Below are 27,671 nucleotides of genomic sequence, written 5' to 3' on the forward strand. Positions count from 1 at the left end.
TTAGAGGACAGTTAAGAAAAGAAAATACAAAAATACTTAAATGTTTTAATTACAGTTATCCTTCCAAGGTTGGCATGATCTGTGTTAAAATGTTGTGGTCAACTGAAGCATGTGAATTTTGTTAGAACATCCTCCACCATCAGTAGCAGATAGATTAGCTTTGTTTTCTCCATCAGAGAGTTCTGATAGCAGGATTTTAGCATAACAACTGTTTTGTTTTTTTTTTTTTTTCAGCCTCCATGGTCTCCAGAGAGGCTTTACCTGGCATGCTCTGTAAATGTTTGGTTTTCTGGCAGAGTCATCTTGCCCTGTCTGACTAGTACTGCTCCCTTTGCTTGCCATTAGCTTGCCAGATACTGGCAGATTTGTCTTGTGTGGCAGTTGTTTGAAAACATACTTTTGGGGGAGATTTTCCATTGCAAGAAGATGGTCTTGATGGCAAGACAGTCTGGTATAATTTCCAAATATAAATATATATGTTTTAACTGTGTATACAATAAACTTCCAGTTTTGGTGAAAAAGAAAAAATAAAAGAGCAACCATGAAAGCAGAGTTGCTGTTGGTTAAAATAAAAGTTTTGAGCCTCAGGTGTGAGGTTCCTATGTGTTTAAGATACGAGAATTTCTCTCAGATAGGGTGTTATCAAAATGACAGTGAAAGTGCTCAACGCTGACATACTGTAATGGTGACTATGCATTTTTTCATGCTATGATTGTAAGTTAGGCTAAGGATGGCAGTTTGGTTTTCTGTCTGCCTTCTTTACTGTCCATTAGTGAATAATGGGAGACAAAAGGGAAAACAATTTATAGTGAATACAATTGACTTCAGGTTCTGGTGCAGTTGAGTCATGCATTACTGTACTGAGTGGTTTGATTTTTTTCAGTTTTATTGAAAGATGGCTGTTTAGAGCATGTAGAAATTCCACCTGGGTGGCTTACAATAAATAAGGGATATACTTACTCACTTCTCCCTGAAATACATGCATCAGTTTAACTACCAGAATCTTAAATAAGATGCAAGAAGAGCTATGTGACAGTGCATGCAGAGTATTTGGTTAGTAGCATTTACTTTTTTTTTTTTAATTCCCTTTTTCCATTATTAGGTAGTTGATGGAGAGTAAATTTGATGATAGGTAGCTTTCTGCTGTGGTATGAAGCTCCCGATATTTGTGGGGAAATGAAAAAGGATTCCTCTAAGAGAGAAGACAAACAAGGGACGTGGGACGGCACTGGCCTGATTTTGGTGAAGGGGATTTTTATTTATTTTCTTATCTTTTGATACAGATGGAATTTTGGGTTTCTCTTCCCCCAAAGCAGCAGATATAGGATCACAAAAGTAAATGAATGCCTAAAATGGGAATGAGACACTGCTTTCTGTAAGAACAGGAGCTGGTTTTGACTGTTCAGTAGATACAGATAGGTGAGATCAAGGTGGGGGGGGAAAGGGCTTCGTTTGGTGTCCCTAGTGAAGAGTTTGGACAAGAAACTTCACAAGTATTTGATGTGCGATCTTCAGGGGCTGCGGGGAGGGAGGAAACCCCAAACCTGGCAGAGCAAAGAAAAGCCCAAATCTAGAAGTTTCTTCATCCACATGAGAACAACGGGGGTTGACGTTGTTTATAAAAGAGGATAGCAACATCTGGATTCTGTGATCCTAGCCATCATCCCTTTATGTTTCCTTGCAGAAGCCCTGAGGTCCAGTCACCTGTGCTAGCAGAACGGTATTAGGGTCGAGCATTAAGAGCACAGTACCAGAATTACTAATTCCCCTTTGCCCCTCCTGCAGGTCGCTACCTAACTTGGGTCAGTAGAATTTCCTCCGAATCCTGTGACAAGATCTGACCAGAATTATTGCTGGCTTGGAGAGGCTAAGCATCTTGCTGTTCTTCTAATGCATATCAATCAATTTAGTATTCAGGCAGATGGTGTCCTTACAAATCCTCTGTAGTCTAACAGGCACTCCCAGTAATGCCTCACAGACACATGTGAATGAAATGGTGCCAGTTCATTTCTTTAGCGTTGTTTTGAGCAAAAGAAAATTGCTTTGTGGCAGTGCTTGCCATGCTGTGCAGTAGCTTTGTGGTTAGAGTATTTATCCAAGAAGTAGGAGTCTGGGTTCTGTGTTACTGTTATGTTTCAGCACATGCCAAAACTTACATGAAAGGTCAGTATCGGGGGTAGGTGGGTGGGGGTGGTATCCCCCACCCTTTGGCAGGAGCTTTGCTAGCGAGTGGCAAAGTTTCCTGGGGCTGAAAAGATGGATCAGCAGAGAAGGTGACTGGCTCCGTGACAAAGACTTCACCTAGGAGGGAGGCAAATACAAGTCCCATAAGGCATGTCTTTGCATTTCTGGGGAGAAAGGAAAAGGTGAACCCTGTATATATAACTTCTTGCAGTCCATTTAATAATGCTACCAACATGAAGATAAATTACAGTAACTGCAGCTTTCTGATTTGAACTTTACCAGTCTGGAGAAATTCCTATGAAGAAGCTGCCGGTTTCCCCTGTGCAGGCGGGAGGATGGAGGGAGCAATGTTCCACAGACAGTGTGAAAAGGCAGGTGGAGGTTGCACAGAATCCAGCATATATTAACTTGAAGTTTCACTAGTAGTCAACACTCCCTGCTCGGCTCTGTTCCCCTCCAACTTAAGGCCGTTTTTTTTCTTTTTTTTTTGGAGGGGGGGGTGGGTTTTTTTGTTTGTTTTGTTTTTTTTGGTAAAATTGGTGGTGGTGGTCTTTTAAATGCAGATGAGCTGATGCTAATTTACCCACTGCTCTGCTACCACTGGCAGGGAAGTGGCATTAAATATGTTTTAAAAGTATGTTTAAATTGGGACTCATGCACCTTCTGCCTTTACCTTATCAACCCTTTATTCAAAATAAGCATAATAATAAAAGTTTTTTAAATAGTTTGGAAATGGCTATTTTGCATCACCTAGAAAAATTTTAAAGAGAGATTTTGGTACTTTCGTATGCATAAACGTTCCACCACAACTCTCTGGATTGCTGATATATGCATTTCTATCCTTTTTCTCCCTGCTCCTTCACACTGTTTGTTTTTTTGGTTTTTTTTTTTTTTTTTTTGCAGAGGTTCTTGTGCTTTTTCTTATCTTCTTGTCTTTCCCCCTTGATCTCAAGCATTTGCTCATTAGCACTTACTGAAATGCTTTGTGGGACATTTAGAGCAAAACAAATTAAGACCTTGCAGTTCCAGATAGTTCAGCTCTGCAGCTGGCTCCACTCGTACAGCAGTTCAGTGCACTGTGATATGTAGGCACTATTGGCACTGGCAGACTGTTCATCATCTGTCTGACAGGGGGTCAGCGCTGCGGGCAAAACAGCGCTTGGCTACTTGAATTCAAGAATCTAATATTTCCTGCTCAGTAAGACCTGCGACCAGGTCCGAATAATCCTGACTCTTTAATTTGTGAGATTGTCTGCATTGTGGGGGACACAGTTATTCTCTCGTAACTATTGATTTTCTTAAAGGAAGTCAAGGTAGTTTACACCTGAAGGGTACTTGGGCAAATCTAGGACACCTATTAACTCGAGTCAATCTGGAATCCTTGTGAAAAGCTGAGCTTTTGCTTCCTGGCTGCTGGGAAAAGATTCTGCTTTCAGGTCAGTCTGGAAATGCCCTTGCTTCATACTTCATCTGCTTTGGGCTTTTAGCAATTGCAGAGTGTAATTTACCAGTAATAAAAACCCAATTATGCGCTGAACAACAAGGATTTTTGAGAAGTCTTACGAATTTCTCTTTGTGAGGGGGCTGTGTGTGCCTCACTGGATTTCTTGCCTGCATTTGCCAGGAGAACAAGTGCTTTATCTTCTTCATGCTCACCATCTCAGTCTTTGAACATCCTTTTCTCCTTTACTCTGTCTTCTACCTTAAAACTAACCACTGTGCCCTTTGAGGACATTTTTTTGTTTTTTATTTTTTTTTTCCACAGTGGGAGTATTCATCATTCATCCTAGATCTCAAATGGAAGTACTGAGGTTCAGTTAATGTGATCTAAGGAAACCAGATGCCCCCCCCCCTCAGGAAACGTTGCCCCTGGGGGTTGAGACCTGCCCTCTGTCTGTTCAGATTGCTTGTGGGACCGGACCTGCCCTGTGGTTTGGTGAGCCAGGCCGGTTAGCTGCTACCCTGGGAGTTGCTGGGGAGGGTCGGCTCATTGGCTTCAGCAAAGGCTTTGTGTGATAGAATTCTGTCACGGATATGAAAATACTGTCTGTTAACTGATACAAATCTCTGTTCCATTATGATCAGATTGTCTCTGAACTTCATGGACTGAACTATAATGCAGATTCATACTCCATAGTTACATTGCAATAGTTTATTTTAAAAGCTGTATCAGATAGATTGAAGAGAGAAGAGCTTGTGACAATGTGGGGAAATGCAATCAATGCAAATTAACTTATTTAACATTTCTAGTGTAGAGACGTCCAATATCACAGTAGCATTTCATCGTTAAAGAAAAAAAGATGTTGGTAATTTCTAGTTGTTTGGTATCCTCCAGGTTATCGGAGATGGTGATTTGAAGAATCAGGTTTCCAATATGAACAAAGCAAAAGCGTCATCTGAAAAAAGGTGAATTTAAAACCATAGTGACTTCTCAACATCAAGCTATTTGAGATTTGTGAAAAAGCAGACTTTATCTTATTAATAAGATAAATCAAATATGCATTATGAGCCCCTAGTAAGAATGTGTATCCTGATACACCAAGGGAGTCAATATTGATTAGCATAAAGTAGCTTCATATTTAATAAATGACTCTTTAAATTTACAATTTTCAGTTAGTATTAGACATGTTAAAATATAAAATACGCCTTACATTTCATTGTAACAGTTATCGACTAATTTAATATTTTCAAGCAAATATGGGCAAAACATAAAATGATTTATATTGAATGAATTAAAGGATAAGTTTATAATACTGTATAGGAAGCATGATGTTTGTCCTAAGATGTATACAAACCTTGAACAGTTAGGACAAACAAGAGTGGGGTTACAGAAGGTTTCAAGAATTGAAAAGTTGTGTTTGTTATTTTCATGATAACTTGTTTTAGCAAATATTTGAAAAAGTTATGAGGTTATCTATGGAAGACAAAATATCTCTTAAGTGTCAGGAAAGGATTTCAGTCTTACTCTTTTCCTAAGATATGACAGGTTAAAGCACCTCATTAAATCAGACCAGCTAATCATAAAAAAAAAAAAAAAATATTCTGTAGATGGGAAAATAGGGAATTTTTGCTTCAGCCTTAGTTCTCTGAAATACCGATTATCTTCTACGTGGGTGGATGAATTTGCATGAAGGACATGCTCTACTGTGGATTAATTTTCTATGTTGGGATGGAGTTACAAATTTTAGTTTAAACCACTGCATGTAGAATCATCTTTGCTTTTGCGGACTTTAACAGTGGAACAGCTAGATATCAGGGACTGGTTGCTCCTGTTTGTGTAAGAGATGGATCAAAAGAAATAGTAAAGAAACTATTATGTTTTCTACGTATGGTGTATTAGTTCCTTAGGCGATATGATAAGCAAACTCAAGCTCTCCATCAACAGTGGGTATTATTGGAAATACTACTAATTATAATACATGAAGTATACTATCACACAGAATATTAGATTTCTACAAAGTGTCTACTTAAGTGCTGTTTATTCTTCTTTAGTTCTTGAGTTAAAAGGAGAGCTTCCATCCCTGCAATTCAAAACTGTGGTTCCCAAAGTAATGAATAAATTATGGTGACTTTAGTTCACGGCTATCTCTGTACAATAATCAGAAGTATCAGCTCTCTGAAGATTACGTGATAACTGCAGGTGGTTGAGAAAAAAATTTGGAATTGGTTTGCATTGGAATAAAACAAAACCAGACTCATGAGAAGCCTGCCTACTTCAAAATATTTTTCAAAAAGCTCCCTGTAACATGCTGAAACACAGCAGACCTGTTTGCTGCGAGGGAAGAAGACGCTCCCTGCTATGGCAGCGCGCTGGCTGAGTGCAAACAGCAGCTTCAGGGGAAGTAGGTACAGCTGGTGAACTGAAGGTTTCTGATTACTTCCTTCATTTGACTATTATCTTTTGGGAGGCTTCTTGCAAGGTGAATAGCTGAAAACCATCCTATAAGCTGCCATGACAGCCGTCAGAGTTCTCTTTCTCATTGTGAAGAAACACTTAGGAAGGTGTAATGATGTGTTTTAGCATTTGCATAGCACAGTACTGTACAGGGACTCCTGGAGAGTTGTGAATCTAGCACTTCATCGTAATCAGAGTAATAACGCTTAAACTTTTGGGGAGTTGGTGAGACTGGGAGAAACGTCCCTGCAGCAAGGGAACTTTCTCTGAGAAGATGTTTTCTTGTTGAGGGAGTTCTCTTTTAAACATGAACCCCTGAAGCCCTCTGTTCCTCACTGTCTGGGCAGGTGCTTCCTCTATATCTACTCAAAGCTTTCCTAACCAGAGAAAGAGGAAATCCACAAAGCTGTCTGGGTAGCTAGAGCCACACTGTGCGCTTTGGCAGCAGCTGAGGTGGTGTCAGGCTTGTTCCTGCTTCTTTTTTGCAAGTAAGATGGTGTTGTGAGGGGCATTTGGAGCTGTGGCCTTTGGTCATGGGCTGGAGAAAGGGTTTCCTGCCCATGGAGACATGCAGTGTAGGGGATCAAACAAGCCTGGTAAACTTCACCTGAGGATGCTAAAAAAAGTCTAAATCCACCCCAGTATAATAATTATCGGTTGTCTTCAGAACACATGAGATCTGGGTTAAGTAGTGAAAGACAGAGATGACAAACATAGTGGTTGTGTCTGTGGGAGTCGGGGAGCAGAAACTAAGTAGCTGTAGATCAGCTGTCTTCTTTTCTTTGCACAGAAGGATCCTGGAAGAACTAACCGAATGCGTGAGGCTGCGAACAGCCAAAGGTGGTTTGAGTTGTTCTTGAAAATCCATCTGATTTTTCCTATGTGAGAGAGTAACAGGTCTCACGGTCAGAAAAGTGGCATTAGAATACCACAAACGTGTTTAAAGCTTTACTAAAATAACCACTGCATGTGATTGCCATCAGGGAGCTGAGGCAATTGCTCTCTCCAAGTGCTCTGGAGTAGGGCACTGACTGGGTACCAGAGCAGGGGTGGTTGATCACTGTCAGAAGGAAACAGCGCACGGTTTGTTTCTGGATGTGCTCTTTCCTCCTCTTTTTGGGAACGACTGAAAATACTTTGCGCTTCTACTAATGATCTGAAAGAGAAGAAAGAGTTCTTGTTAAAGCTGCAGACAGCTTGAAACTGGAAAGATCTGCAAAAATATTAGAGGACCAAATGATTTCCAAATACTCCTGTGAAATGCAGAAAAGAATATTTGCTGGGAAGATGTGCAAGGTACTGTGCTTAGAGAGGTATACAACTGCAAGGGATAAAGGACAGTCACGTTCGTAGTGAGGAGAGCCACAAATAGTGAGATTGAACTGCAGGGAGAAAATCTTTGGAATGAAGGGACACAAGGTGTGAGAATGAAGGTGCCTTTGGTTACTGACTCACCATTTTTGCAGGCTGTTAAGGACTGTTTGGGCATATGTCTGTCATGAAGAGCAGCTGTGGTGTTGATCCAACTCCGAAGAGAATAGCTTATATGGCCTTAGGAAGTTTCTTCTAGTGCTTTACAGCCATTTTGATTTTTATAGCTAAAGAGAGCAGAAACTGTTGCCTGCAATGACTACAGAGTGCTCTTGTGAGGAAGTTTTAGAATGAGTGGGGTCAAAAATGTCTCCTTAGTGGGAAGACAAGCCTTGTATGAAAGGCTGGCCACAGTGTTCAGGGCCACCTGTGAGCTTCTGCAGCGTCAGCAGCTTAAGAGGAAATCTAGCTCAGACAGGACGCAGTTTTTATTGTGCCATTCTGACTACGTCCTTGGTTTACCTAGCTGTTGGATTAAAAATACTGAATTCCATGTTGCCCCTCTGTTTTGGAGAGCTGTCTCCCAGATTTGGATCCTGAATGGTTTGTTGGTTAAAACGTATGTATTTGCATTCCAAATATCAGAAGGAGTCACGCTGCAAATTGGGTTCTATTTTGTTCTTAGGTCAAATGGGTTGTCACAGCAATATTACATACGGATCAGTCAGTCAGGCTGGCTGCCCTATTTCTTGTCCTACAGCCTTTCTGATTTACTAGGCAGACATTGAAAGCTCTCACAGTATTATAACCACTATGTATATTAGTGCAGAATATTAATAAATAATTCTTGTTTTAGGAAGAAAACTCAGTCATAGCTAAGAGGAAATCAGGGCTTTAGTTTATATTTCAGCATAGACTCTGAGCTGATGTTATTTTCAATGACAGTTGATTTGGTATGCTGAAGACATGAAGTTTATTTGACTGTATATCTGTTGGAAGACTTCTTGCAAGATGAATAACCTAAAACCATTCTAAAGATACCTCTTTAACCACTGCAATGAGCACTCATCGCTCTTGATAGAAACTCTGGCCCCAGGAGGAGATGATACTTCTAAATCTTAGGATTTAAATTGTTATATCACCCAGTAGTGAGAATGACTTACCATTCCTGAACCTTTTAAAGCTTTTAGTAAGTATGGAGAAACTATGTTAGATGCTAACGTTGTACATGTTATATTACTTCCATGTGCTGGCATTGCTTGGATTTTGCAGGTCACAGCAGTCAAAAATCATGTTTGCTCTGAAATTTTAGTGCCTGTGAATGAGTTTGTCTTTATGAAAACTTGTATTGTCTTGTTTGTTTGTTTGTTCCTAAGGACTATCTTTGCTTTCTTGGGTTGTTTCCAGCTTTCAAACTACATTTATTTCTGTGTGAGACCAATGAAATACCACAGTGGAACTTTTAGATATGTACACACCCGCACACTGAAGCAGCAGTTCTCTTACACGTTGGTTTAGATGTGGGTTGGCTGGGCTCTTTACTTGTTTTGGTTGTGAGCTGCTGAAGGCAACATCTTTTGGAAGCTTGTCAGCTTGTATACCAGACGAACAGAGGTTATAGATTTCATGAAAATCTTGGGTTTATTTTGGAGTGTTTCAAGTTCAGAGGATGAATGGGAGCATAGAATTAAACAAAACGAATCTTATGCAAATAATAACGGCTTTATACTATCCAACCTGGTTTTGGATGATGAGAAAGGATTGGGGGGATTATGCTTTACTTGAACAAGTAATATTTTATCAACCAAGACAGATTTATTTTAGATCCAAAGATCCTTTAAAATCAAAGTCCAGCAAATAACCGAGAAGGTGATATACTTACTTCACCGTATAAAATTATTTTGACTTATGCTCTATAAATAGTATAACCATTTCTTATTACTGATGTTAACAGCTTGTAAGTATCATCTGTAATCTGAAATTGATTTTTGGTCACGCTTCTCATTTAGATGTCAGTGTGGAAAAGTGGAAGTGGTAGAAGCAGTTTCCCCAGCAGCTGTTGTATCGATGTGCTTTCATGGCAGTACAGACTTTGCTGTCAGCTACCTTTTTTTTCCTTGATTTTAACATACTTGCCCAAATCTAAGCTAATTATTTTAGTAGAGATAACTGTAAGTGTGAAACCTTTTCATATATGTAAAATACAAATCAAGGCGTAATAATTCCTCATTGTTATAAACAAACCTGACATATTATAAAGCTAATGTTACAGACTTTAGTTTTATTGCAGATAGTCAGAACAGTATGTGTATGAAATGAATTATTGTCGGTTATTGTGGGACGCTAATGTTACAAAAGTGCAAAGTCAAGGTAGTTAATCCTTGGAAGTTATAATTTCCTGTAATTAATTATATGACTCTACTTCAAATGTTAAAAAATTGTCTAAAAATTACTTTCATGTGGAAATGTGAATCTCAGCACTATTCTGAATAATTGTTGTGTTCTAAAACTGGAGAGCAATAAAACAATTTCTAGACTGATTCTATTTTGAATACTATAAATATTTACTTTTTTTTTTTAGCCTCTGTAATCTACCTACCTATACGAGTCCCTGGTTTAAATTTGTTTCTTATATTAAATACATTTTCAAGGCAATTTTATGATGTCAGGCTAAAATACCTTGATGTTAAAAATGAATTCAAACTCTGATGATAGCTTTGAAACCTTCGAAAATTTTTTCTTCAGAATGGTGTTCTTTTTCTTCAAATGGTGGGTGCTGCTTTGCTCACCTCACGAATTACATATTCTTTCACTTTAGAAACACAAGCCCGGAAGGCAAACAGTCTTTGGGACTGTTTGTAGGCAGTTTTTTCTTGAATGGCAGGTTTGATCCAGTATCCTGGCCCTTAAGATAAACTGTATTAAATATAAATTACTCTAACTGACATAAACAACATTTGTACCTACATCTGGATTTTTTTGCTGCAACTAATTTCTCTGTTCACAGTTGGTCTTGGAGATGCTGTTATACATAGTTAGTCTGCTGCAATGCAGGCTTTGTAAAATCTGTAAATTTGCCAGAATTAAAGAGAATTAAGACTGTTCTCCAGTTGAGATAAAGTATGAAGGTGAATTAGCAACTCCCCTTATTCTAACGTGGGATTTCTGTGTTAGTGTTTTTTTCCTCTGATCGAGGTGGAAAAATGAATGTAAAAATTCTTTGTTGTAGTGTTTCTACCAGTTCTCAGACTATGTCTCTGCTGTCACAGCTGGAGAAGATCAATTTGGATTCTGTATTAGGAGAAGCAGACAATGCCAGATATGTTACCTCAGAGATCCTTCATCTAGTTCAGAGTCAAGGTAAATATCTCAGTTTTATGGTTTTAGTAGTTTTTGTTTTGATGAGCCTTCCTTCTCGTATTTCTTCTGAGGTGGACTTTAATTGTTGTTTCTGTTCGGTGGACTTGATTAGCCATCTGCTTTTGTCACTGATTGTTTAAAGCACCTGTTTAAGGCCATGTTTAAGTTGTCTGATATAGTATTGGTTACACTGAGTGCATTTTGTATTGTCAAACAGCTATAATTTAAGTGATAATTCACAGTATACATGTGTATATATATACGAGAAGTAGAAGTATCTGGAAGAGAGCTTTCTTACAGATTTTACCTTTACAGTGTTTTTTTCTAGGACAAATTGTTGAACAAGTGAAAGCAAAAATGAGATTTAAAGTCACTTAAGTCTTTGATTTATTTTAGTTAGTATTATCTACATATATGCAGTTTTTAATAGATTTTATTATTTACAGTGTAGTGTAGATTTTCTGATCAATCTGTATGTGATCACAGGGCATTTTGCCCACAAGCTAGTATATTAAAAGAAAAATGGTCTTTTTCTGACTGGCAGAAAAAAACAAGGAGGAGATGACTTCTAAGGGCTCCACTGGAATAGAAGTTATCCTGTCAGCCCTAGAGGTAAAACCTTCCGATCTGTGTGGTTATGGGTACGTAGCAAGTTTTCATTTTATCACTGGGCTTTGTATTACTACAAATACGTTGTTATCCTATCTAGTCTCCAACACTTGTGTAGGACTGTGATGATTAGATATGGTCTAGTTAAGAATTTCTCTCCCTTATTTTTAAATATTGTAAGAAATATTTGTCAACTATCAGTTCTAATTAATATGCCATATTGCAAACTAAATTTTAATTGTTTTTTTTGGTTAATTCAGGCTGCATAGTAGATGATTAGCTGGGTGGTTACATCTTAAATTCTGTTTGATTTAGTGGTGGCAGTTTCTCTGAGCTTGTAAGTATTTAAACCACTGTATTAGACTTCTACATTAAGTAAAGAAATCCCTCTATTTTACATTGCAGAATACAAAAGATCCTCAAAGTATTCGAAATATATCGAATATCCTCATTGAGATTGTGTCAGTTGGTAAGTTTTCATTAAGGAGCAGTTTGCAATTTGTGATTATATTCCTGTATTCTTCTGCAGAAGTTGTGTTTTTCCTTTGGGAGGCAGGGTTGTGTTTTTTTAGTAATTTTTTGGGGTTGTTTCGAATGTTTGCTAACAGTGATTTGTATGCAGAATAAAAAGAACACAAAGACTGAAGCCACCTTTCAAATAATCATACACAAATAATTTACGTTGCTGTAAGTATAAGGCCAGCAGGTTCTTGCATAGTGCAGTCACATATGAGGAAAATATTTCTGTTCTAAAGACCCTTATGATAACTGTAGCTTAGGTTCTTAATTGTTCTTTGGCTTCGGAGATATCAGTTGAGTTTTAATTCCTAGGTGGCGGTCGGAGGGCAGGCGTCTTAGTCACTAAAGGAGGGACACAGATCTTATTGCAGTTGCTTTTGACTGCCAGCAAAGACTCTCCACCAACTGGAGAATTAATGGTGCTTCTTCATACTCTTCTTGCAAAAATTGGTCCAAAAGGTGATAATGATATACGTACATAATATGGCTTAATACTTTGTAGTTTTATGATTGTAACTTCAAAAAAATTTTCTTTCTATTATTGTGTAAGCATGCATGTATTCAGAATTGGTAAAGGAGAACACAAAGATGAGTAAAATAGAGGGGAGGAAAGAATGATGAAAAATAGGTAAGCAGAGTTGACAGCAGAAGAAATTCACAGTTCGTTTAACTTTTTTTTTGATAACAACTTCAAAATTAGTGTGAATAATCTTGTATTTCTTTGACGTCAGACAAAAAGATTGGCATGAAAGCAAGAATTAATGGTGCCCTAAACATATCATTGAATTTAGTGAAGCAGAATTTGCAAAACCACAGGCTAATATTGCCATGTCTTCAAGTATTAAGAGTTTACTCAACCAACTGTAAGTACTGCTGATAGTTATTTTTTTTCCCATGTGATACAAAAGTTTTTACCTAGATACAGTTGAAACATCCGATCTACATGCTTGTTCAATGTTAGATATTTAAAATAATTATTTTTATCTGAGAATTCAAATTGCTTGAATTCTAATAAAAGCTGTGAAGCGTGCTTGTACATCTCGTGTGTCTTCGATTTTTATTCAGTTTGTGTGTGTGTATATATATATATATATATACAAACACTGCCGGGGGTTTTAACCAGTGCTATTGGATGTGTGAAACTGAGTCATCTAACTTTCATAAATGCTGATCCTTTAAGATTTAAACCAGAAATACTAACATTATGCTTGCGAAAGCACTTCAAATTAAATAATTATTCTTTTTATTATACACGCTCACTTATTTTTCTTTTTACTATTTTATTTCATTGTAGATCACTAATGTAAAACTTGGTTCACACAGGACATATTTTAATTATTTAACCTTTCCCTTATTCATTGTGTTGAAGTGCCCTACTATTGGGCTAATACTCTTCCACAAGAGCCGAATTCATTGTCTGGGCAGGCAGTAGGAAGTTGAGAAAGTAGTGTGTTTCTTGCTGTATCTCTGCTGTTGCTTAGATGCTCTTAAGTTTTTCCTTTGAACTCAAAGTGGCCATTAAACCTCTTAAATAAATATGAGAAATGGAGAACTTAATCACATTCCTCCAAGAGAATCCATAGGATGATCTGTAAGTTTATGTTTTCAGGACATTCAGATGAGCACCTATAATTCATAAAGTCCCAATTCTTTTAAAATGTGGAAACTTTATTTCTCTCGCACTTCTGATAATGAGGTAAAATGCTTCTAAATGGGAGCGTTGAATACAGATAGTTACACAGCTTAGGTGAAAAGTTGCTTTATCCTGAAAATGGGAAATTGAACGGAGTGTCTAATTTGGATTCTGCGTAGACCAGTTCTATCTTGTATTTCCCACTCCTTATAAACAGAAAAAGTAGCAGTTTATTACATTCCGATAAGTAGTACTGGTTAAGCATTGCGTACAGTTGCCACCAGGATAGAGTCCTAACTTTTCTTAGATTCTAGTGGTGTAATGTTGCTGCTCATGATGATGAAATTGCAACTTGGGTTCAAGTACTAAATTCTACACTAATCGCAGCATTCATTATGCTGAAGTCAATTTTTAGTTGCTCTCTTCCTGCTTCATTAGGAGTGCATATTGCTAGACTTGCTTGGGAATTGAATTTCTGTGCCTGTTTCAGCAGTTTGTATTTTCAGTGGGCATTGGGCTTCAGCCATGTATACACTGAGTGAGCAGAATGTAGGTCTTAACGTAATTTATTTTGTTCCCTTTCAAATAGATTTTTTTGTTTGTTTGTTTCTGAGAACATACATGCCTAACATGTAGCTCAGGAAAGCTTGTATCGGTTGGCATTTCCAAATTTTACAGTGAATGCTTGGCTTTCAAATCCTGGTGGACGTACCTGTCTATTCTGATACTGAAGGATAATAACAAGTCATAAAACTTGTCAGATTTGACATTTTAGAAACCCTGCTGTCTTGACAAACAGAGATTTTTTTTTTTTGGAAGAAAATTGGAAGAAATTTTTTGAAAAGAGAGCAGCATGCATTGGAAGTAGTATATGATTTTATTTGTAAAGTAATAATGTTTTTCTTCTCTTTCAAATTTTATCAGGATTGGATTATCACACTAATTATGCACAGAGTACTATTTGCTTGTCATTGTATGTCTTAAAGCACAAACGTATCTGTCATTTTTTGTACTTCAAAATGAACTTGCGTAGATTTTAGTTTATTTTTTTCTTTTGCCTTCCTTACTATCTTAAAATGGATTGTTTTTAACTCTTGCAGCTGTTAATGCAGTGTCCTTGGGAAAGAATGGAGCAGTAGAACTGACATTTAAGTTCATTGGCCCTTTTAGTAAAAAGAACACTAGCCTTCTGAAGTAAGTAAGGTCTCTTTAATATAGTATATAGAAAAACCTTAGATACATTTCAAAACTTACTTGTAAATGGAAAATAATATTAGAGAAATTAATTGTAACTCATATTTGAAAGCCAGAGTGGAAGGAGGTGGCAAGCAGAACCACAAATCTGACAGTTTAATTTTCCCCAGTAAGGTAACAGAAAATATTTGAATGTCTATTCACAGTACTGGTAGAAGAATATAAATATTATTTTTGTCTCTAAGATTCCTGCATGGAAACTACAATAGTTATCCTCAAATCAGACAAACAGATGAAGATAATCCCGTCATTTTTCAATTAGTTGAATTGGCTCCCATATCTTCATTGAGTTTTTAGAGCGACACTATCTGTTTTATTTTGTAATAGAATTTTCTTTCTGTTTTATTTCAAAGCAATTATAGACTCTCAGAGCAAAATCGTAAAACATAGAGTAGCAAGCACCAGCAATATCTGTGCAGTAGGCTATTGTGTGTTAGAAAAAGAAATAAATTCACTGCATACCTTAAAGTGATGATTTAAAATTTTTTTTTGCTTCCCTCTGTGTTTTTATTGTTGTTGTTTTTTTTTTGTTTTGTTTTGTTTTTTTTTAAGTGAACTTAGGGTAAAAATAGATAAATAGGTCTAACTGGAGGTAGCCCCTTCTTTATACATTAGCACCTCTTTTGAAGTACATACCTGTGGAAAACTGGACTTTTCATCTGGATAGCAAAGTAATAATCTTATGTTGTTCATATTCTGAATTCAGTGCAAAAAAATAGTGTTATGTTATCTAAATCTGTTATCTGTGGGCACTGGAGTATCTTTGAACAAAATGCCCTTCCCCTTTAAGCCCCAGGTAAAATTGGACATATTAACTTACTGTTCCATGATGTAAGTAATTGTGATATCCTTGTTTATGGTCTAAGATCAGATACATGAAGTATACCTTTACAAAGAGGGTAAAAAGAAGTATATACATCTTCTAGTTGTACATCTTGAGTTAACTGAGACAAGATCTTTGTGTACAAGCAAAATTTTACACGTTGTATTGTAGTACAGATTGATGAGCATTACTTCTCAATCTATTTATACACTGCCAGTTTTGACCTAATTTTTTTAAAATTATGTCCTTTCCTGTGTGGGAGTACTTGTTCTGCTGCTAACATAAAAACACGACTTTCAAATGGATCTCATCCATTGATTATGGTTCATAAACATTATGTTGTTAGTTTTGGTGTTTTTTTGCAAAGGCGGAAAGTTTTTTTAGCCATTGCAATGATATTTTAGATTTCGTCATCAGACTTCAGATATATCTGAGATACATCAGATATATCAGAGATGCATGATATTTTATTAAAACCAAATTTTAAGAGCAAAGTCTGTGATACAGTGCAACCAGAAGGATGTGAGGGTAGATGTTAAACATATCTGTTAGCCGTAAATATTTTATGTAGCTTTACAATGTTGTTTGACTTTTCTTGTTATGTTGACAGGGTTGCTTTAGACACACTTGCTGCATTGCTAAAATCAGGTAAGTGTTTGACTACAAGAAACTGTTTGTCTAGTTGAGATGTATATGTGTGTGTGTGTACACACACAGAGTAGAGATAATACTAAGTCTGTGGCTAAAACAAAATCAAGGCTAGGAAATTTAGAAATAAGGGTAGTTTTATCTGGAGTCTTTGGTGCTTTAATATTTGTATGGTATGTACATATACGTTTAATAATAAGTTACCATCTCTTCAGTTGCACACCAGAAAGGCTGTGCTGCTTCTGCAGAACTGGGCTTGATCCAGGGTGGAGAAAGAGCCTTTTACAGGCGCTCACCTCAGCCCTTCAGTAACGGTCATCTAGCATAACTCCTGCACATCTTCTTTATACGTACATCTGAAAATAGCTGTTGGATGGCAGGGAGAAATGCAGGGTTTCTTCAGGTACCTTTCTGAATAATTAGGTTTTGGGTCCTAGTGACGAGTCTGTCAGTGATGCTCATGAAGCGGTGGAACCAAGGGTAATGAAACAATGTCTGTCCCCAGACGTTGGCTATCTTGTCTGGCAGCAGCGGATCCTGACAAATGTGATCTCAGCAGAATTTGCACCAGGATTGGAACTGACAAGGAGTTAAAAACTCGTTCTCTCCGGACAGTTGTATAAAACCTGCAGCATTCCTAGTAGTTTTAGTGGAGTTGGATAAGAACCGAGGCATGATTAGATTTGCAGAAAGCCATTTCAGACAAATTACAGGAAACTTCTGTATCAGTTATTACAGGGTGCTGAGTTTTCTCATGTTTTGATCAGTGTGATACCTTGGTCTTACAGATTTGTGTAATTACTAATGTTGGGATTTCTCTTTGGCAGATTGAGGGAAAGAACAATAATTCAGAAATATTTAATATTCTGTTCTGTAAATGAGCAGTTAAACTTTAATGTTGGGGAAAGAAATTAAATCTTGAAATGGTGTGTCTTTAAAACAGAAGGTCTTGTGCATTTATTTTGAGAGGTTTTATTCAGTCCTGAGGGGTTTTGACATTGTAAATTCCTACACTTTCATATGAGTAAATCTTTTCATAAAAACACTAATCTCTGGTGTATCAAGTCCAGTTGTCATACTGATTAGCCAGTAGTGGGGGTAGAGTACCCTGAGTTTCTCAAATTTGAGTGATAGTTGCTGCAAAACTGTATGGATGACAGCAGTAAGAAGTTTGTTTCAAATTTTGTATCTGCACAGTGTGTGTGTGTTATATAAATTTTTATCATGCTTTCATTATTTCCCTGTTAATAGGAGTGCCTTGCAGTAAGAACTTTTGATCCTCTCATCAACACGGCCAGCCTAATAATGAGAAAACGTTTTCCTAAAAATCGTCTTCCTTTACCAACTATTAGAAGTGCTTTCCATTTCCAACTCCCAGTTATTCCTGCCAGTGGTCCTGTGGCTCAGCTGTACAATTTGCCTCCTGATGGTATGTTCATTTTGTAGTATTTTATCTTTGAGTATGTAGCATAGCTTTAAGTAAGGTGGAATCGACTGCAGTTATTTTGTGTTCTCCACTAAAACCTGGATTCTGATATTCTTCTCAGCTAGAAAAGGGCCTGTGGCTGTTAGTGTAGAGCACCAGTTTCTAATGTTAAGCTTTAACTGATTAAAATTTTGTCTACACATATTTTATGGTTCTGATATATAAAATAAAAAATTAAAATGGGAACTAAAATGTCATGTTCATCAAACCTGGACTGTAAATCATAGGCTACACATATTAGTCCACAAACTTAAATGGGTGTTGTGGTTTGGGCTCGGAGGGCAACTGAGCACCACCCAGCCGCTCATTCCCCCCCTGCCCCACAGCTCTGAGAAGGAGAAAATAAGCCAGGCTTGGGGTTCGAGGTAAGACAGGGTGGGATAAATCACCCACTATGGTCACGGGCAAAAGGCAGACTCGTTAGGTGTTAAAAAAAAAAAAAAAAGGAACGTAGATTTAATGCAGTTACTAACAACAACACTTAGACAGAGAAGGACAGTGAGAAGCATTACCGCATCTTGAGAACACCTTCCCCCCAGCCCTCCCTTTTTCCTGGGCCCAGATTTACTCCTGATATCCCTACCTCCTTACCCCAGGGGCAGGGAACTGGGGGTGCAGTCAGTGCTGCCGCTTCTTCCAACTTCAGGGCGGGAGGGGGTGGAAGGAACTTCTGAACTTCTCCCCCTGCTCCATCGTGGTCCCCCTCTCACAGGACACAGTCCTCCACAAACTCTCTCTGACGTGAGTCCCTCCCACGGGCCACATTGTTCCCCAAACTGCTCTGGTGTTGGACACCAACTTTCTCCAACTGGAGTCCCTCCCATGGCTGCAGCCCTTCCCAAGCTGCTCCAGCGTGGGACACCCCTGCGTGCTGCAATCCTCCCAGCACTGAGCTACAACAGAAGGGGCTGCTTCCCACATAGTCCCAGCTGATTTCGGGTGCAGCCACCTTAGTCGGCTGTATGATGTCCCTCACAGGCCATAAATAGTGTCTGCTCCACCGTAGATCTCCATGGGTGCCAGGGGGGGCCGCCCTGCCATCTCCCCACAGGATACAGGGGGTCTCTGCTCCAGCACACCTCCCCCTTCTTTCTTCCTCCGTTCCTCCACTGACCTTGGTGTTCATGCAGCTGCCGCAACTGCCCCTCACCACGTCCCCTCTTAAATAGGTTATCGCGGAGGCGCAGCTGATGGGCTCAGTTTTGGTGCAGAGGTGGAGCTGACTTGGAGCTGGGGGAGCCTCGAGAAGCTTCTCACAGGGGGCCACCCCTATCACCCCCTCCCTGCTACCAAAAACCTCCCCACTCACTCAAACCCAGCACAATGGGCTCTCTTTTTAACTCGCATTCTCCTATGTGAAATGTAATCTAGTGTGCACCTGTTTTACAGGAGTGTATCTTCCTTGATTTCTTTCTGTTACTCGGAAAAACCGGATGTAGTGAATCTAGATTAACATGCCATTTGAAGCACTGTTTTTTAAATTATTGTGGTTAGTCCTTCATTTGCATGATGAGAAAGGTAGAGCTGCTTTCTTGGACTCTTGCAGTCTATGAGGCAACAGTTGTCTGCAGAGCATTTGTATGGTGCTTTGTTGGAAATAGATTCATCCCATTGTGAACACTCTTCATTAGTTCTGGATAATATTGAATGCATTTTCATATATGGTGAAATATCTTGGTACCTGAGTAAGCAACTGATGAAGTTGCTGTCAGGAAGTTACTTTAAAATGAAGAGGCAAAGTCAGACTTTTTAGTATCTTCTTATTCACAGTACCTCCTGAAATAAAATGTGGTCATTGCGTGAAAGAAGACTCTATCTGATTGGGGTTCAGATGGATCACACTCAAACTGCAGGAGGTCAGAGTTTGTTTATGTTTTGTCTTCCAAGTGTGTTTTCGACATTTCAAAGAAATGGGTTCCAAAATCCACAAATTAAACCTCTACTTACTACTACCAGAAACCTTGTATTCTGTTGAAGTAGGCTACCAATAGTGGTTGGTTATTTTTAATAGATTTGTTATCTATTTTAAAAAGAATGAAAAACCTAGGGGCATAGAATACATAGGATTTTATTTTTCAGGAAAAACTTCTGTATTAAAAGACACGTAGAATGTTGGGGTGGGTACAGATCTGAGTTTATTAAAAGTATACTCTTGTGTAGTTAGTATTGTAAAATCAAGACATGTAATCATTCTGAATACACTAGAAGATCAGTATAATTTGTAGGCCTCTGAGTGAGCTGTTTACTGGCATTCGGAAAGTTTTCTGCATGGAAAACCTTTCAGAAAGCATAACAAAAAAACCTCAGCACTCAAACCACATGAGAGCTCTAGAAAAAAGATCAAATTTGCCACTAGTGAGCAGAACACCTGCCAGAATAACCAGCTAATGCTCACTTCCACATATTAAGGAGTTAGCCCACTTCTTCTTAGTCATGTGTAAATTGGTTTGCTTCCCCTTCTTTTTCTGGGTTAAAAAGGGAAGAAGTCCTAGATAAACTGGAGTCCAAATACATCAAAGTAAGTAGAAATTAAGTGGAAACTAGTCTTTAGTGTCCCAATGGTTCCACGTGTCTAAAAAAATAACATGTTGCTGTATGCTTTGGGGGTGAAATTTAGTTGCCAGCCTGTCTAGGCTGAGCAGTTGCAGTGACCACTCTCCTTGAGTATTTTCCGCACCGATTGAATCTCCAGTGATATGTTCCTGATTTTTTTTTTTCCTTAGATTGTTACGCACCCACTTAAACAAGACAAAAAAGGTGAAGAGGGTGTCTCCTCCCACTGTTCCCTGATACAGGGGCAACACTAGCTGACATGACTAAAAGCTGCCGAGATCTCAGTTGTTTCGTTGGATGTGGTCATTACTACTTGTGTTGGGAAAACATGTCAGAGCCACCTCCTTTTGTGCTGACCTCAAGCCATGCTGAGATGTTCTCGACACATACACATTCTAAAGTATTTCTAATAGCCATCTGCTGTCTTGCTGGGGTTTTGGGGGCAGAAGGGTGTTGGGTATTTTTTAGTTTGTTTAAACCAGAGATCTTTGATTTTACTTAAAACTTCATGGAAGTGTAATAAACTGGGTCTGCAACATTGTCAAACAAGCATTTTATTTTGTAGATCTTGTACTAGTAATTAATGTTTACTAGTTGGTTTTCACAGCTTTTTCAAGTGGTAAGTAAAAAAGAAAGTAAATCCAGAACATAAAGTTTTTTTGAGTTTATGTATCAGAGAGTCATAAAATGGTTTGGGTTGGAGGGGACCTTAAAGATCGCCTAGTTCCAACCCCCCTGCCATGGGCAGGGACCCCTTCCACTAGACCAGATTGCCCAAAGCCCCGTCCAACCTGGCCTTGAACACTTCCAGGGAGGGGGCAGCCACAGCCCCTTTAGGCAACCTGTTCCAGTGTCTCACCACGCTCACAGGAAAGAATTTCTTCCTTCCACCTAATCTAAATCTACCTTCCTTCAGTTTCAGACTGTTACCCCTCACCCTCTGACTACACTCCCTGATAATTGTCCCTCCCCATCTTTCCTGTAGCCCCCTTTAAGTGCTGGAAGGCCGCTATAAGGTCCCCCTGGAACCTTCTCTCCCCTCGGCTGAACAACTCCAACTCTCAGCCTGTCCTCGTAGGGGAGGTGCTCCATTCCCCTGATGATCCTCATGGCCCTTCTCTGGACCCACTCCAACAGGTCCATGTCCTTCTTATATTGCGGGCACCAGAGCTGGACACAGCCCTCCCAGTGGGGTCTCACGAGAGTTGAATAGAGGGGCAGAATCCCCTCCCTCGACCTGCCGACCACACTTCTCTTCACGCAGCCCAGGACGTGGTTGGCTTTTTGGGCTGTGAGTGCACGTTGTTGGCTCCCAGTCAGTTCTCCATCCACCAACACCCCCGAGTCCTTTTCCTCAGGGCTGCTCTCAATCCACTCATCACCCAGCCTGTATCTGTGGTTGGGATTGCCTTGACCCATGTGCAGGACCTTGCACTTGACCTTGTTGAACTTCATGAGGTTTGCACAGGCCCACCTCTCAAGGCTGCCCAGGTCCCTCTGGATGGCATCCCTGCCCTCCAGCGTGTCGACAGCACCGCCCAGCTTGGTGTCATAGGCAAACTTGCTGAGGGTGCACTTGATCCCACTGTCCGTGTCCCCAACAAAGATGTTAAGCAGTGCTGGTCCTGACACCACCCCCTGAGGAATGCCACTCGTCACTGCTTTTTACTCGACAGACCACAACCCTTTGAGTGCAACCACCCAGCCAATTCCTTATCGGCTGAGTGGTCTATCCATCAAATCCACATCTCCAATTTAGAGACAAGGATGTCATGCAGTACAGCAGCTTTGCAGAAGTCCAGGTAGATGACATCTGTTGCTCTTCCCTATCCACCGGTGTTGTAACTCTGTCATAGATTAAATGTTTTGGATTAAATGTGTAATCTGCCTTACAAAGCTTTTTTGTATCACAGTGGATGATGCAGTAGATGAAAGTGATGATCATGAAGATACTGAAACAGAACCAGAAGTTGAAACCGAAAATGATGATGGTAAGGACCAACATTTTAAGGTTGGTATGAGATAAAATGGACAGGCAGAAGTCAGGCATAATGGGTTTTTAAGTTGCTTGAATCATGTATACAGCCATATATATTCTAAGTGTAAAAGGACTTTGAAGAGGTTTCCTGGGAAGTTCCTAAAATTAAAGAAGCTGCTGAAACTGAAGGTGGGTTCTGCTTGAAAATGTCAGCCTTTGTTGTTCAGATTTTTATCAAAACTTGTTTGCTTCACACTTGATGTGTCTGGAGTACAGTGGAAGAGAGCTGCAAAGTCTTAGCAGTGTTCTGTTCCTAACTTGTATTTCTCTTAGACCATTCTTCCCACCTGAGCTGCTCAGTATGTAGGAGCTGCTCTTAACTTTCTCTGCCGTTCTGGACTGGGATTGACTAGGCCAGTGTTTCAGCACAGTAAATTTGAAGTTCAGCCAGCTGTAGAGGTAGAGATCAGACCTCTCAGTATTGTAGCACTTTGGGAAAGTCTTGTTCTGCTCTCCAGCTGCCAGTCAGGACATGAAAAAGAACATTTGGTCAGAACAGCCTTTTTCTATTTTTATGGAACATACATTCAGGAGTTAATTGAACTGTATGGACAGGCAAATTTTATTCAAGGATCTCATGAGCCCTGATGAAGGGATTATCTTCCATAGAAGCAGTTAGGCTTTTGTCACTGCAGTCAGATGAAATCTCCACATTCCAGGTTGCAATAGTTGGACTGTGCACAGATCTCATGTGAAGTGTCGTCTGATGTCTGTGCATAATATATTTGTATGAAAGCAAGAAAATTTAGATGTTTGTAATCTTCTGTTGACACGGGGGCTTTGCATATTAGTAAAACTGAGCTGCTTAAACCTTCCTGGTGAAAGAGATAGTTTAGCTAATTTTAAAATAGTGATATTCAGCTTTTAAGGGAATGGCTGCATCAGAATTAAAAGGTGAATGTAATTATTTTAGAAGTTCATTAATTCTGGACGCAAGATTAATTTATTCTGGTGCTCTTTCAGAATGATGATATTGAGACTGATATTAATAAACTGAAACTAGACAGGAATTGGGAAGACCCATAGAAGAGCTGAAAATATATGAGCAATTTTTCCCGGAACTTTTAGAAAACTTTCAGGTAAAGTATGTGTTACCCACACATCCCTCATCATGATGCATTGACCCTGGTATAGTCTGCCTTTTTTTTTTTGGGGGGGGGGGTGGGGGGGGGTGGGAGGGGGAGATGTTAGTGGGTTAGTTAGTTCCTCTAGCCAAAAAGTGAGAGTCAGCAGTTCTAGAGCTACATGAGAGTGCTATATAGTGAGTTATTCAGTTAGATGTTATGGGTTGACTGAAAAGGGGGCTGTTGGCAGATATAAAGGAAAACTGTTTTCTAATGTCTGATTATTGCACACAGCAGGAAGTAAAATTGTAGGAAAGGATGTGAGACTTCTGACAAAAATTCATCATGGTAGGTATTTCCTTAAATGCTGTGCACCTCTTTAAAGCAGTTGGTTGAAGTACCTGGGGAATTGCATTGACTTGATAGCTTGCTACTTAATAACTACTTGTTTATTGCTGTGACACTATCTTCTTGTAAAAGCTGAAACTTCATTGCTATGTTCATGTAAGTTTAAACATAATAACTGTTGTCTTTTAAGTTATGCTTATTTTGGATTATTGCGAAGCATACCTCAGGAACAATAGAAGGTTTTCTAATATTAATGAAACTTTAGGAACTGTTTACTTTTTTTAATATTTTTTTTCTCTTTTTTAAGGAATGTGAGTTAGTTTCCAAGGAACCAAAGCCTTTTGTAGCTGATGCAAATCTGAGTGGACCTATTGTTGTTCCTACAGCAGGAGAAGAGCACTCTGCTGAACAAACAAGTCAACAAAAGGAGTTGCTTTGAAGGAGAGCAATCCTTTATTGACAGAGGAATCCAATAGAAGGCCAGCCTTTCTGGAACTACCAAAGAAAGAAACTATTAAAGACAGTAGTCTACATGAGCAAAATGATCAAAGGAACTGTTAGGTCGCAATCCGAAAGAACTTACCTACACACAGCAGATAAGCAGGCACTTCTTTATTCCAGCACTGGGGAACACGGGGGATACTCCGCCAAAGACGTGTTCCGACAGGTACAAAGCACAACATATTTATACACTTTTTCAGCAGAGTCATGGTTACAGAAGATCAACAAAATTCATAAAGTTTAAGTTGACCTTAATAATGATTGGCTTTCTGTTACCTCATCTTACCTCTCTTCCTATTCTACAGAGATCATTGGTCATCTTTACTGATTGATTTAAATAGAATGGGGGGAGGGCAGTGATTAACATATTCATGTTATTTCCTGGGAATTATTATCATATGCAAATGTCCCTAACGCATGCGTGGTTATACTGGACGGGGTCCTCTGGTGGTCGTCGATAGTCTTCCTCACTGTGTCGGCTGATTGAACTCCATCCCTGCGCATGCTCACTCCATCTTTGGTTAATGTTCACCTCTCCCTTGGTGAACCAAGGGAACTTGAACAATAGGTACCAGTTTTCCTCTGGTACCTATTGTTTCAAGTCAAGATCCATAACCAGTACCCATTGCGTTAATTCAGAGTCCATAACGATTCTCATAGGTTCAAGGCACACAGCATACTAGTTGCTTAATCCTAAGGGCCTCAGTGTACTTTATATTCTCAGAACTACTGTAGCTTCATGTTAAATCAAAATCATACTTTTAAACTAAAATCAAAATAATATTCTAGGATCCCGACTGTTTTATTAAGGTATTTGCAACAGAACTTGCTTCCAAAGAAACTTGCCAGTGTCTAAGCCAAGAAATTGTGAAAGGATTGGACAGAATCAGTCTGCAGAACAGTGCGAAAAATGATCAGTATTATGGTACTGGGTGTGTAATAAAGAAGGAAAGCAAAACGGGCCTTACCACACTTGCTTGTAGTAAACCTTGTGAACATGTTTCACCCTGTGGAAGTAGCCTCTTTGAAGGATCATCTGTCTGGCTGGGAAAACTCTGCTGCACTGGAGTGGATTCCGAGGAGGAGGATTCCAGATCTAGTTCATCAGGGGAACAAGTCATGCTTGAAGTTTCTGATGTATCACCAGTTCATGACTGTGATCTTTATATTGAAATGGTGAAAACCACAAAGTCTATTCCTGAATATTCAGAAGTGGCCTATCCAGATTATTTTGGCCATATTCCACCCCCATTTAAGGAGCCTATTCTGGAAAGGCCGTATGGAGTACAGAGGTGAGTTACCATACTCCTTTTTTGTTGTTTTCCTTCCCCTGAGAAACAATCTTTAGGATGAGATTAGCAGGCACATATACAATGTTTATTAGTCATTTAAAACTGTTTTCCGTGAAAAGTAGTTTGAAGATAGGTGAGTAGACATTGATCAATGCAGAACCATAAACAAGATAAACAATATGTTCTGATGTTGTAATTGCTAATTCTGTAATTCAGTTTCTAAATACTAAGTTTAACTTACAGTCTCCCCTTGTGCCTTCCCACCATCCCCCATCATGTGAATTTTGTAGTTTAAAAACCAAAAGAAAACAAAACAACCCATGAAAAACCCAGACAAACAAACAAGAAAAACCCCACCTGAATGCTCCCTTCAGGTCTTAGCAAAGAGAGGACAGTTTAAAGATACTTCAGCTCTTCTCTTTGCTGTGCTACAAATGATCTTTAAGAAAATGTAGTGGGAAAAAAAATATGCCTATAACTGTTTGTTTTTAGTGATTGTAGGTATAACAGAATTTAGAGGTAACAAATTCTGAGGATGCAGTTTGTGTTAGTTCCTGCAGAATAACACCCAATAAACACAGAATGAAAAATAAACCGACAAAAACCAACAGATCAATCCACCCATTTATTTCTTCACTGAGAGGTATTAGGAGGTGATGGAGGGTGATGTGGTTCTTAAGAATAATTAGCAGAGGCGGTATGAAGAGCTGGCTCACGTGCACAGGAAATTACTGTAGAGACAAATCAGCATGCTGGCGGAACATGTAATAGTAGGTACGGGACCTTGCCGCTTGCTTTCAGCTTTATACTTATCACTTTAACCAGTTTCTTGAGCTACTTCGTATTTACACTTATTAAAAGGATCAAGTGTGCTCAGGTGGTATAATTAAAATCCTTTAGTTGTTTCACACGTGTTGTAAAAAAGCGATCTTTCTAGTGAAATGACCAAGTGTTAAAACACTAACAACATGAGTATGTCATTACTAGAAAGCCTCCTTCAGTGTTGAAGGAAAAGAATCTTCCCTACAAGCTTATTTTTTAAACAGATTCAACTGATTTAGAAGGGAGATAATCTTGAGTCAGAAGTCACCTAAGAACTGCATTTTAAGGAAGTCTTGCAAATCTTCATGTATGTTTTTGTAGTACTTAATAATTCTGAATTTTCCTGAGTAAAACTGAGTGAAGTCAGGTAGAATTTGTCATTCCACAGCTTGTTCTTAGATGTAAAGCACTGTATTATCTTTGATTTTTAACCGACAAACCTATGTGTGTGGTTATACATAAAGCTGATTTCTAAACCATGAAGGTAATTCTAGAGTATGTTTTATTTTTGTTGTATTTCCTATGTTGAAAGTAAGTTTTTTAGGTCTTGTATGAAACAAGAAGGAAATATCAGGTAATATTCTCAAACCTGAGTTAAAAATCCTGCATCACCTTTTTAAGGTAGGCTGTTGTGAGAATTCAGTTTTCTACAAATGACTCAGTCTTGCTACTGCAAACATAGCAAATTTCTGAGAAGGGAACATGCGTAAAAAGTGCCTAATCTTTTTAGGAATTTATAGTTTATAGGAAGTGCTGAAAATGAGTTTGGCAGGGGACATGGAGAAGCTTTTAAGTCTTCTACAAAGCTGTGTGTAAGTTCTTGGCATTCGGTGGGATTTCTGTTCTCCTAAATGTCAGCAGTTAGTTACTGCTCATCAGCTAAGTCTTCAGAAAACAAATGGTTACCTTAATCCACCTTTGTAATTTAAGAAAACGTGGGGGGGGCTGAGGTGGGGAGTTAGGGTTTTCTTTTTACTCTGTTAGACACATGTGGTGTGGGGTTTTGGGTTGTCTTTTTTAATCTTGCAATATGCTAGGAGATGCAGTGGTTTTGAATAGGCTATGGAAATAAAAATTCAGAAGTTGGAAAGTGTCATAAATGAAGTGGGGAAAAAATGTCAAAGATGACAGGATAAACAAATTAGAAGCACAGATAAGAATAAAACCAGCAACAAGTGAGCTCACCCAACTGCAAGCCAGAGTGAATGAGACAGAAGTGCCTCAAAACCACCTGAACAGAGAATCAGAGTCTTCAGGTATGAGCAAAACACTCTTCTCATTCTCCTCTCATCTCAGAGGGAGCGAGTGAGCATGCTTGAGAACGGTTGTAG

The 27,671-nt window shown here is 38.9% G+C and overlaps 1 pseudogene; it reads left to right on the forward strand.

Annotated features, from left to right (window-relative positions):
* Positions 1-3,607: 3,607 nt before the first annotated feature.
* Positions 3,608-25,522, forward strand: LOC122152422 (annotated as a pseudogene).
* Positions 25,523-27,671: the final 2,149 nt, after the last annotated feature.

The sequence above is a fragment of the Tyto alba genome, unplaced genomic scaffold (assembly GCF_018691265.1).
Source record: "Tyto alba isolate M040663 unplaced genomic scaffold, T.alba_DEE_v4.0 Super-Scaffold_36, whole genome shotgun sequence".
Classification (NCBI taxonomy): domain Eukaryota; kingdom Metazoa; phylum Chordata; class Aves; order Strigiformes; family Tytonidae; genus Tyto; species Tyto alba.